The following is a 12500-nucleotide window of genomic DNA, read 5'->3' as shown; positions in this document are numbered from 1 at the left end:
GGTATTAAATGCATTTCGTGGGTGATATTTACATATATATATATATATATATATATATATATATATATATATATATATATATATATATATACGAATACGTACAGTAGGACACAAGAATTCCTGGTACACCTAACTTTGAGGAAGTGCACTCGGTCGCACCCTCACCGCGAGGCGAGTTCCTGTGTTTATCCACGCCCAACACCTCTGCCATCTCTCCCCTACACTATCTCTTTGGTCACTCACCATGTCTAGTAATGGAAATGGTCGGCGGAGGTAAATACATAACTCACCGTGTAGTAAGGGTGCGACAAGGTGTAATTCCTCAGTGAAGGTGTTCAAGAAATTCCTGTGTCCAACTGTACATGACATCGAGCGTTCAGCATAGCGAAGTACGAAGAGTAGGCTGTCATGAAAGGCCACACGTCAATCACCATGATCGAACTCAACATCATCTGTCATCGAGTGATTGACAGACATCGGTCAACATTCCTTAAAAGATTATATCCAATTATTCCTTCAATTTCTCTCGTTTAACATCAACTATAAATTATTCTCTTCGTCTTCGTTTCCCTCTCTATATTTCAATGTTATATTGCCAATTCGGATGATATATTCAGTATCTTTTATGATAGATTTTCAAACGTATTCGCTGGGAAAGAGAAAACGTGAAAAAATTATGTCTTGTTTTTTTGTCGTTTAAAATTTTCTCTCCAACTCCTCTTTCTTTATTTATTTGTTTGTCTTACTTCCCCTACCTCTTTCATAATACTTACATTCTTTGCATATACTTTGATTATCCTTTCTTCTCTTCTTAATACAGAGAATTATCACCTGGGTTGTTTTTACAATTTTTTCTCCCACTTCTGTTTTATTGTTAGTTTGTCTTACTGTCCCTACACCGTTTAAAAAATGCTGCAAAAACGGTAAATGACTGTCAACATTTATTCCAGGATTTTTACAGTCTTAAAAAACGGATATATTGACGTAAAGGGTTGATATTACGATCACCAACCCGTAAACGATAACAAAATATGGTAAAATTACGGTCGTTTGTATTTTAATGAAATACTGCTGAGAGCAGTATATTTTTATTGAAAATTTCCAATTAAAATTAGGTTTTTTTGTTTTTTTTGACGGTGTATCTCCTTCATAATACTTATACATTCTTTTCATATACTTCGATTATCGTTTCTTCTCTTAATAGAGGCCTGATTAAGCTTTTCACGTTTACAATAATGATTACAATTTGTATCATTAGTAGCTTCTTACAGATACTCTAAAAGACACTTCAAAATCAAACCATTGTTCTCTGGTCTTGGGTAATGCCATAGCCTCTGTAATATGGTCTTTCACTGTTCTGGATTAGAGTTCTCTTGATTGGGGGTATACTCGGGCATGCTGTTCTATCATACTACATATGACTTTGCTCAATTTCAGGTTAGAAAATGAAACCATTTCATTTCATGTTAATCATCAGAAATGACATTTCTCATTTCATAAACAAACGACTCTGTTATATTGGACTTATGCAAATGAGATGAAATGGAGCATATTTTACTTTATTCTTCAATGCTCCTTCTCTCATGAAACATATTCTCCGGAAATTACACTGTTATCTTGAAAAAGGTTTATTGTTACGTTATCTGAAATCGCATATATACATTCTCTCAGATTAAATTATATAAAAATATCTTTATTTCCATTTAGTACTCAAGTTTAAATTTTTATCTCAAAAATTATCGTCGAGTTATCTAACATTCCATAACATACTCCTTCAGGTTAAGTTATCATTTAAAAATATCTTTATAATTGAAAGTTATATGAAAGTCCACATATTCCTGAAGATTAAATTGTTATCTAAAAAAAATCGTAAAATTACAAAAAATTATCTAAAAAAAAAAATCTGTATTTCTAAAGGTTATCAGAAAGGCCATTTTCATAAAAACATAACTGTCATATTGAATTGAAAACTATTGAAAATATAAGACAAAATTAATTGTTGAACTTATGCTCTTTAATATTCATTCCAGCGGAAGGTCATGATGCAATTTCATATTGCAATGTTACGTCAAATCGCAAATCAGCAATTAATCATTTATCACTTGAGGTGAACGACCATCCTTGTTTTACCAGAGCTAAATCACTGATTAAAATTAAACTATCATTGATATTTTTTATGAATACACACACTAATATATACACACATACATACACAAATACACAAACATTATATATATATATATATATATATATATATATATATATATATATATATATATATATATATATATATATATATGTATATATATATGTGTGTGTGTGTGTATATATATATATATATATATATATATATATATATATATATATATATATATATATATATATATATATATATATATATATAATATATATATATATATATATATATATATATATATATATATATATATATATATATATATATATATATAAACTGTATACATAAAGAAATATATATACATATATATGCATATATATGTGTAAGTATTATATATAAACACATACATACATGTACATACATACATACATACATAATTATACGTATATATGTACATACATACACATAACCATACATAAGTATAAGCATTTATGTGGCCGCAGGGGCATATAAAAATTAGAATAGCGCCAACGTTATCCCTGCGTGTCGTAAGAGGCGACTAAAAGGGATGGGACGAGGGGGCTGGGAACCCCCTCTCCTGTATCTACATCCTGTGAGACAGCAACAAAGAGATGGAGCTGGGGGGAGAGTGACTGCTCCCCGCACTCTAGTTTTGGGGTGTTTGAATGTGCGTGGATGTAGTACGAGAGGGAGTAAAAGATGTGAAATTGGAAGTATGTTTAGGAATAGAAGGATGGATGTATTGGCCTTGTGTAAGACGAAGATAAAAGGAAAGGGTGAAGTGATGTTTGGTGAAATGTCTGGTAGAGTGTTTGGGATTGAAAGGGGAAGAACGAGAGAGGGTGTGGCTTTATTGCTGAGTGAATGGATGACAGGTAAAGTAGTGGAATGGAAGGAGATATAATCTAGGTTAATGTGGGTAAGGGTTAGGTTGGGTAGAGAATGTTGGGCGTTTGTCAGTGCGTATGGGCCAGGTAGTGAGAAAAGTGAAGAAAAGCGGAATGAGTTCTGGAATGAATTAACTAGGTGTGTAGAAGGACTGGGTAGGAGGAATTATGTATTTGTCATGGGTGATTTAAATGCTAGAGTGGGCGCTGGAGAGGTAGAAGGTGTCATTGGGAAGTATGGCGTACCAGGTGAAAAGAAGTGGTGAAAGCTTGGTGGATATGTGTGTTGAGCAAGAGATGGTGATAACTAATAGCTTTTTCAAAAAGTATACATGGGCAAGAGTGGCAAATGGAAGAGTAGTAGAAAGGGCATTAATGGATTATGTGTTGATAACTAAAAGAATGTTTGGAAGATTGAAAGACGTGCACGTGTTTAGGGGTATGGCTAACTGTATGTCTGATCATTTTTTGCTGGAAGGAAAATTAGTTATAGCAAAAGAGTGGGGGAATAGAGTAGGTTAATGTAATAGGGAGCTAGTGAGGGTTGAAGAGCTAATAAAACCGGGGGTAAAAAGTAAATATCAGGAAAGGTTGAAAATGACATATGACGAAGTGAAAGTAGAGAAACTGGCAATTTAGAGGAGGAGTGGAAGTTAGTAAAAGAAAATTTTGTTGGGATTGCAAGTGATGTGTGTGGCAAGATGGTTGTTGGAGGCAGCATGAGGAAGGGCAGTGAATGGTGGAATGAAGAAGTGAAGGTAAAAGTGGAAGAGAAAAAGAGGGCTTTTGAAGAATGGCTGCAGAGTAATAGTGTAGAGAAGTATGAAAAATATAAAGAGAAAAATGTGGAAGTAAAGCGCAAGGTACGTGAGGCAAAGAGGGTAGCTGACCTGAGGTGCGGTCAGGGATTGGGTCATTCATATGAAGAGAATAAGAAGAAGTTTTGGAAAGAAGTGAAGAGAGTAAGGAAGGCTGGCTCAAGAATTGAAGAGACAGTGAAAGATGGAAATGGGAGGTTGTTAAAAGGAGAGGAGGCAAGGAAAAGATAGGCGGAATATTTTGAAAGTTTACTGAATGTTGAGGATAATAGGAAGGCAGATATAATTGCTGTTGCAGGTGTTGAGGTGCCAGTGATGGGAGATGAGAATGAGAGAGAGATTACAATAGATGAAGTGAGGAGAGCACTAGATGAAACGAGAGTAGGAAAAGCGTCTGGTATGGATGGTGTGAGAGCTGAGATGTTGAAGGAAGGGGGTGTAACTGTACTTGAATGGTTGGTGAGATTGTTTAATATGTATTTTGTGTTGTCAATGGTACCAGTAGATTGGGTTTGTGCATGTATTGTACCACTATATAAGGGTAGGGAGATTTATTTACACTTTGAAGGATTTTCTTATTTGGGTAGGGGGGGGGGGGCGATTTTAAGTATATGTAAAGTGTTCTTTATCTTTCTTTGTCTGCGGTAAAGAGATTTGTCAAATCATCAAGGTATGTATATATACTGTAAATGCACTTACATTTATATACACGCACACACTCACTCATACACACATATGTATATATATATATACATATATATATATATATATATATATATATATATATATATATATATATATATATATATATATATATATATATATATATATATATAGAAGAAGAGGGACTGGAAAAATCAAAACGATCTATATAAGAATTTTCATATGGTCTGGCGATGTGGAGAAAACGGGAAAGAAGAAGCAATTGAAAAAGCAATATGATCCAAATGCTAAAAAGAGGAGAGTCCTAACACAACTGTATGTAGGGTAGGCCTATGATAGACCAACAGGAAAGAACCGGCTTTGCTATCCAGGCAATACATGAGTGCCTGCAAGAAAGGACTAAATGGTGAAATGTACGCAAGGGGCATGACTCCCTGCTAATGAGCCCTTTGAGTAGACACATAAAACGATCTTTCCTATCTTTGTAGGATCTGGCCAAACCATTTGTCACTTTTGTGATGAATCGAAACAATATAACGTCATAGATGACCCAGCTTCTAATTCCAATTTAAGGTCAATAATCCAAACGATTTTAGAGCTGATATCAGAGGTCAAATTATGTTGTCTCTCCCTGCAACTAGTCTCAATCATCATACCTCACAAATTATTACATTTTATAAAGATAAGATATATTCCTTTCTCAAGAGATTAAAACGCAATTGTTTTTTCAAGATTAGCTTTTCAGCAGCGGTTGACATAAACAGTAAAGGGAAGACGATCGTTAAATATGTGATATCTGATCATTGATTACTATATAAAAGTGATAATAGTTCAAGTGACTATTTATTAATAAATATGACAATCCATCAACAGATCTTTGCTCCTGATTACCACATCAGAATCGGTACTCATTTCAGAGAGAGAGAGAGAGAGAGAGAGAGAGAGAGAGAGAGAGAGAGAGAGAGAGAGAGAGAGAGAGAACGGGTTTATTTGCCTTAATAAACGATCGGTATCTTTGATATCAAGACAGAGATACTTTATCAAGAGGAAGATTCATCGTGACAAACACAATTTATATTGTAAAAGTTCCAAAATTGCGTCTTTCGAAGCCAATATAAATCTTCCCCATTCACACCAAGACAAAGTATTCCCTTTGAACGATTATTTATTGTCAGCCTCAAAAAAAGTCTTAAAAGTCTTTCTGGACAAGTGGAAAAGTTTAATCGATTCCTATTCCAAGGTCTTGAAACCATTTCTCTTTTTGATATGAATAAAAAGTTTGGCTTTACAAAAGTTTATTGTTAGCAAAATACCTTTGGTTTCACCATATAATAATTTTTTTGGTTAATTTTAACACTTATATGGATGTAATATATCTCATGAATGGTTTCATTCTTTCCAATATACATTTCTTTGGATTAGCTTTACTTTTATTTATAGAAAAAAATATATTATTTGGAAATGTTGAAGCTATGAATAATATTTTAGGCTTTGGACCATTCATTCTTCCCATCATAAACTGAGAGGTTTAATTCTTTAAAGGCCGCTCATGAATGGCAGAGGCAAGGGACAGTGAAATTGCCCAAGGCAAGCAGGACGATACCCAGGAGACTGACCATATAATCAATATGATCAGCGATCAAGGCCCCTCTCCACCCAAGCTAGGTCCAGGGATGGCCAGGCAATGGTCACTGGCGACTCAGCAGATAGACCTAAAAGCTCCCCGAACCCCCATAACCTTAGCTCACAAGGATGGTGAAGTTGAAACAACCGAAGGAACTAACGAGTTTGTGCGAGACTCGAACCCCAGTCTGGCGATTACCAGTGAGGGACGTCAATTTTCCTTCAATTTATATGAAAAATAAATTATTTGGAAATGTTGAAGCCGTAAATAATATTTAAGGCTATTTCACATTTCATATGAGCGAGGAATATAACTATATGCAAAGTTTTGGAAGCAGTATATAAGATTTTGGGTAAAGCTCATCATTAGAATAAATAAAATGAGAATATATACTTTGGAAGATTGTTGAAAGACTTGTCCATCAATATAAATGAAAAGAAATATGTCCATTTTTGAAAGATTGGAAAAGAAATAGACAAAGTTTTTGGTCAATCTCACCATTTACTTAAATGAAAAATATATCCCTTGGAAGATTGTTGAAGGCCAAATACAATGTTTTTGGTCAATCTCGCATTTACATAAATGAAAAATATATCCCTTGGAAGATTGTTGAAGGCCAAATAATGTTTTTGGTCAATCTCACCATTTACATAAATGAAAAATATATCCCTTGGAAGATTGTTGAAGGCCAAATAATGTTTTTGGTCAATCTCACCATTTACTTAAATGAAAAATATATCCCTTGGAAGATTGTTGAAGGCCAAATACAATGTTTTTGGTCAATGACACCATTTACGTAAATGAAAAATATATCCCTTGGAAGATTGTTGAAGGCCAAATAATGTTTTTGGTCAATCTCACCATTTACATAAATGAAAAATATATCCCTTGGAAGATTGTTGAAGACCAAATAATGTTTTTGGTCAATCTCACCATTTACTTAAATGAAAAATATATCCCTTGGAAGATTGTTGAAGGCCAAATACAATGTTTTTGGTCAATGTCACCATTTACGTAAATGAAAAATATATCCCTTGGAAGATTGTTGAAGGCAAAATACAATGTTTTTCTTCAATCTCACCATTTACTTAAATGAAAAATATATCCCTTGGATGGGAATCCTTGAAGCAGTTGGGAATCGTCCAAACAGTTGGGAATCCTGGAAACAGTTGGGAGTCCTCGGAACAGTTGGGGATCTCCGAAGCAGTTGGGAATCCTTGAAGCAGTTGGGAATCCTCGGAGCAGTTGGGAATCCTCGAAGAAGTTTGAAATCCTCAAAGCAGTTGGGAATCCTCGGAGCAGTTGGAAATCATCGAATCAGTTTGGAATCCTTGAAGCATTTGAGAATCCTTGGAGCAGTTGGGAATCCTTGAAGGATTTGGGAATCTTCGAAGGATTTGGGAATCCTCGAAGCAGTTGGGAGTCATTGAAGCAGTTGAAAGTCCTCAAAGTAGATGGGAATCACCGAATCAATTGGGAATCCTCGAAGCAGTTTGGAATCCTAGGAGCAGTTGGGAGTCCTCGAAGCATTTGGGAATCCTCGGAGCAGTTGGGAATCTTCGAAGCAGGTTGAAATCCTCGGAGCAGTTGGGAATCCTCGAAGAAGTTGGGAATCCTCGAAGCAGTTGGGAATCCTCGAAGAAGTTGGGAATCCTCAAAGCAGTTGGGAATCTTCGGAGCAGTTGGGAATCCTCAGAGCAGTTTGAAATTCTCGAAGCAGTTGGGAATCCTCGGAGCAGTTAGGAATCCTCAAGGCAGTTTGAAATCCTAAAAGCAGTTGGGAATCTTCGGAGCAGTTGGGAATCCTCGGAGCAGTTGGGAATTCTCGAAGCAGTTGGGAATCCTCGAAGCAGTTTGAAATCTTTTGAAGAAGATGGGAATCCTCGAAGCAGTTTGAAATTCTCAAAGCAGCTGGGAATCCTCGGAGCAGTTGGGAATCCTCGAAGTAGTTTGAAATCTTCAAAGCAGTTGGGAATTCTCAAAGCAGTTTGAAATCCTCGGAGCTGTTGGGAATCCTTGAAGCAGTTGGAAATCCTCGAAGCAGTTGGAAATCCTCAAAGCAGTTGGGATTCCTCGGAGCAGTTGGGAATCCTCGAAGCGGCTTGAAATGTATTATTGAAGTGTAATATTTCTCGAATAAATCATGATTTTATCAGATATTTAGGAAAACTCATCGAAAGGAAAACTTTTCGGGTAGAATATAAAAAATGGATGAACCTGATGAAATAAAAAAGAAAAGCTTTAAATAATCAATTCGAAAAATTGGTTTTTAATTGAGATATCGTAAAAGTTAGATATACAGTACATTTGAAAAATGAAGTTCATGGTTTTTCGAAATTAGTTGTGTTCAAAACTCATTATCAAAATCAAAATGAAATTTATTATTTATCATTTCCATAAGTAATGAAAAGTGGATATTGGAACGCGGGAATCCAAAAATATCGATTTTCAAAAAAAAAAAAATATAAATGGAGACAATTATTACATTAAAAACAAAAAAATATTATAAGTAAAATGAAAATTTCCGAATTAAAAGAAAACGATATTGGAAAAAGAAATTCTAATAAAACATATGAAGGTAAATTGTAAATATATTACACATCACTAATTTACAAAGGAAAATAAATTGATGAAAATATTGATGGAAATGAAAGGAAAAAATATTTGCATATTCCCATTCCATTAAATTACATTGTTTAACTTTGAAAGTCTTTACAAAAGTTGATTTATTATCTTTTATTTACTATTCAAATACTCTTGAGAGAGAGAGAGAGAGAGAGAGAGAGAGAGAGAGAGAGAGAGAGAGAGAGAGAGAGAGAGAGAGAGAGAGAGAGAGAGATGTGTGTATGGTAACAGACAGAGAACAAAAATAGAGACAAAAATTCAGACAGATGTGTATACTAAGAGAGAGAGAGAGAGAGAGAGAGAGAGAGAGAGAGAGAGAGAGAGAGAGAGAGAGAGAGAGAGAGAGATGTGTGTATGGTAACAGACAGAGAACAAAAATAGAGACAAAAATTCAGACAGATGTGTATACTGAGAGAGAGAGAGAGAGAGAGAGAGAGAGAGAGAGAGAGAGAGAGAGAGAGAGAGAGAGAGAGAGAGAGATGTGTGTATGGTAACAGACAGAGAACAAAAATAGAGACAAAAATTCAGACAGATGTGTATACTAAGAGAGAGAGAGAGAGAGAGAGAGAGAGAGAGAGAGAGAGAGAGAGAGAGAGAGAGAGAGAGATTGCAAGCTAAAAACATTGAGACAGGAAACCTGATATATACAAATCCTCTCGAACAAAACATTAAGTAAATATCCCTTTTCTTTTCTTGAGTCTACAAAAGAAGCAAGACTGCCTCATTTCAAGTCTTCATTGTGGCAAAGGAAATTTTTACATAATAAATCAACTCTTTACTCCATTAGCTTGAAAAAAATTTTTCCCATGCATATGCCTCAGAATGAAAATATAAGATTATTCTGATATTTTACTTTTTCCAATTATTGTAAGTGAAAACACTAGCTTTATATCATAAAATGTTAATCTTCCGATTATGATGTAAATATTATTCGTCTCCATAATTTTTTGAAGATACATAGCAAGATAAATTCCTTATATATAAGATTTGTGAGGATAATCTATTCAAATAATGTTAGTTTGTGAAAATCATACGATCAACTTTCAGAGAGAGGGAGGATCCCTCCCGTTTCCGTGATTGCATGTCTCATTTTTAGAACCAAGTTACTTTTTACGATCAACTCACAACAAATTTTAGTCTCCTATCCATTTCTTCAGTCCTTAGTCCTTTGACTTATGAAATACCAGTGTGTTTAATAATAGGAAGAATAGGAAGGGGAAAAGAGTAAAGTAGATAGGCTAAGAAATACTTTACACTGCAGAAAAAGGAGTGGGAAAAGTGGAGTACATGAACATTAGTTATAATAATAGATAATTTTTCACGAAGTATCTTACTTTTGGCAAAGTATATATAAAAGATATAGAAAAAAAATCGAGAGTATAAAATTATCCCAGGCTGGGTTACAGAGTGAAAAGGACTGGTTGTGATGGGTGATTTAGATATGAAAGTAGATAAAAAACTACTTGCGCTAGTGACCTAGATGTGAAAACAGATAAAAGGACTAGTTGTGCTAGGTGACATAGATGTGCAAGTAGATGAAAGGGCTAGCTGTGTTAGGTGACTTAGATGTGAAAGTAGATAAAAAGACTAGTTGTGCTAGGGGACTTAGATGTGAAAATTGATAAAAAGACTAATATATTGTGCTAGGTGACTTAGATGTGGAAGTAGATGAAAGAACTAGTTCTTCTTGGTGACTAAGAAGTGACTCTAGATAAAAAGACTAGTTGTGGTAGGAGATTTACATGTGAAAGTAGATAAAAAGAATAGTTGTGCTAGGTGACTCCAATGTGAAAGTCGATAAAAAGAAATATGGTTGTGTCGGGGGACTTGGATGTGCAAGTAGATAGAAAAGAAATGAGAATTCTTAGGCAAATGGAATTTAGCATATATATAATTCATTCGTCTAATTAATTTTACCAGAAGAAGAGTTATGTATATGAAACTGATAGTGAGAGGTTTGAAACACCATCACCATTTTGAATATATTTACGAAATTATAAAAGATTGAAAGAAGCAAAAAAGCAATTTGTCACCGTCAACACAACATTAAACAAACTTTTACAGAAAGAGTGAGCCGGTTTATTTGCATGTTAATCTAGTGTCACGGACTAAGATGAAAATGTCTCTTGACAGAGAGAGAGAGAGAGAGAGAGAGAGAGAGAGAGAGAGAGAGAGAGGAACCTGACATTTAATCTTTCTGTTGACAAATGGATGAAAGTTACGTCTCGCCTTTCTAAGGGAGAGAAAGAGAGACATAATCTCTAACATACCTGTAAGCTTTCTGACAAGAGAGAGAGAGAGAGAGAGAGAGAGAGAGAGAGAGAGAGAGAGAGAGAGAGAGAGAGAGAGAGAGAGAGAGAGAGAGCATGGGGTTCCTCTCGTTTCTCGAAGGATTAAAAATCTATTTTACGAGATTTAGTCTGATGCACTTTGAAGTATCCCACACAACACAACCCTTATCTCCACAATAATAATAAAGCTAATATATAACAAAAGCTACAGTAGGTCACACACGCTGTATGCGATAAATGTATTAACGAGTTAACAAATACACTTCTATATCATCAGTATTGCAATGCAATGCGTGTGCATGTATTCGTCCGGGTAATTGCAATTTATAAGCCAAATACATTCAATTCATTTGGGATATACCTTGTGTACAACTACGTCATGGGAATCCATTTCAAACACTGCGACCAAATGCCTTTCAAAATCTTTTAAAAGCTCAGACATTGTTTTCACGAAAGGAAAATATAAACTAAATCTTTGGCTAAATATATCTGGTTTTATTTTTCTGCATATAATCGCAAAATGTTTCCCTTCGGCAATTTCTGCGCAAAGTCAAAGTCGGCGACACATTTATTATTATTATTATTATTATTATTATTATTATCATTATTATTATTACTATTATTATTATTATTACTATTTCTAGATAAGCTACAACCCTAGTTGAAAAAGTAGGATGCTATAAGCCCAACGTCTCCAACAAGGAAAATAGCCCTGTGAGAAAAGGAAATAATGAAATAAATAAAAGGTCGGTGAAATAATGAACAATTTAGATAAAATATTTTAAAAACGGTAACATCAAAACAGATATGTCATATTTAAACTATAAAAAGACTTATGTCAGTCTGTTCAACATAAAAACATTTAATCTGTTCAACAAAAAAACATTTGCTGCAAGTTTGAACTTTTGAAGTTCTACCGATTCAACTAACCGATTAGAATATTCATTCCACCATTTGGTCACAGCTGGAATAAAATTTATAGAATACTGTGTAGTATTGAGCCTCATGATGGAGAAGGCCTGGCTATCAGAATTAACAGGCCTCTCTATAATGATCTCTAGCACACGTTGCTGTGTTCAGCAGGACAATGAAAAGAAAGGGAACACATGTACAGGGTATTGGATAATCAATCATATTTTTGAGAGTTATTAAACAGTAACATATATATAAGAGAATTGCTGTAAAGTTTTTAAACACACCAAAACGTGCATACGCATGCATGCACATATTATATATATATATATATATATATATATATATATATATATATATATATATAGTGTGTGTGTGTATACATGTGTGGGTTATTTAAACACACAATCACGTGCATACACACAAAGACACATACACACATATATATATATATATACAGTATATATATATAAATATATATATATATATATATATATATATATATATATATATATATATATA

At 34.3% G+C, this 12500-nt stretch overlaps 1 pseudogene; it reads left to right on the top strand.

The window, feature by feature from the left end:
- Window positions 1-6154: 6154 nt before the first annotated feature.
- Window positions 6155-12500, top strand: part of LOC137622579 (uncharacterized) — a 38368-nt pseudogene continuing 32022 nt past the window's right edge.

The sequence above is a fragment of the Palaemon carinicauda genome, chromosome 29 (genome assembly GCF_036898095.1).
Source record: "Palaemon carinicauda isolate YSFRI2023 chromosome 29, ASM3689809v2, whole genome shotgun sequence".
Taxonomy (NCBI): Eukaryota; Metazoa; Arthropoda; class Malacostraca; order Decapoda; family Palaemonidae; genus Palaemon; species Palaemon carinicauda.
The sequence above is the reverse complement of the archived record's forward strand: the minus strand, read 5'-3'. Positions and strand labels throughout refer to the sequence as shown.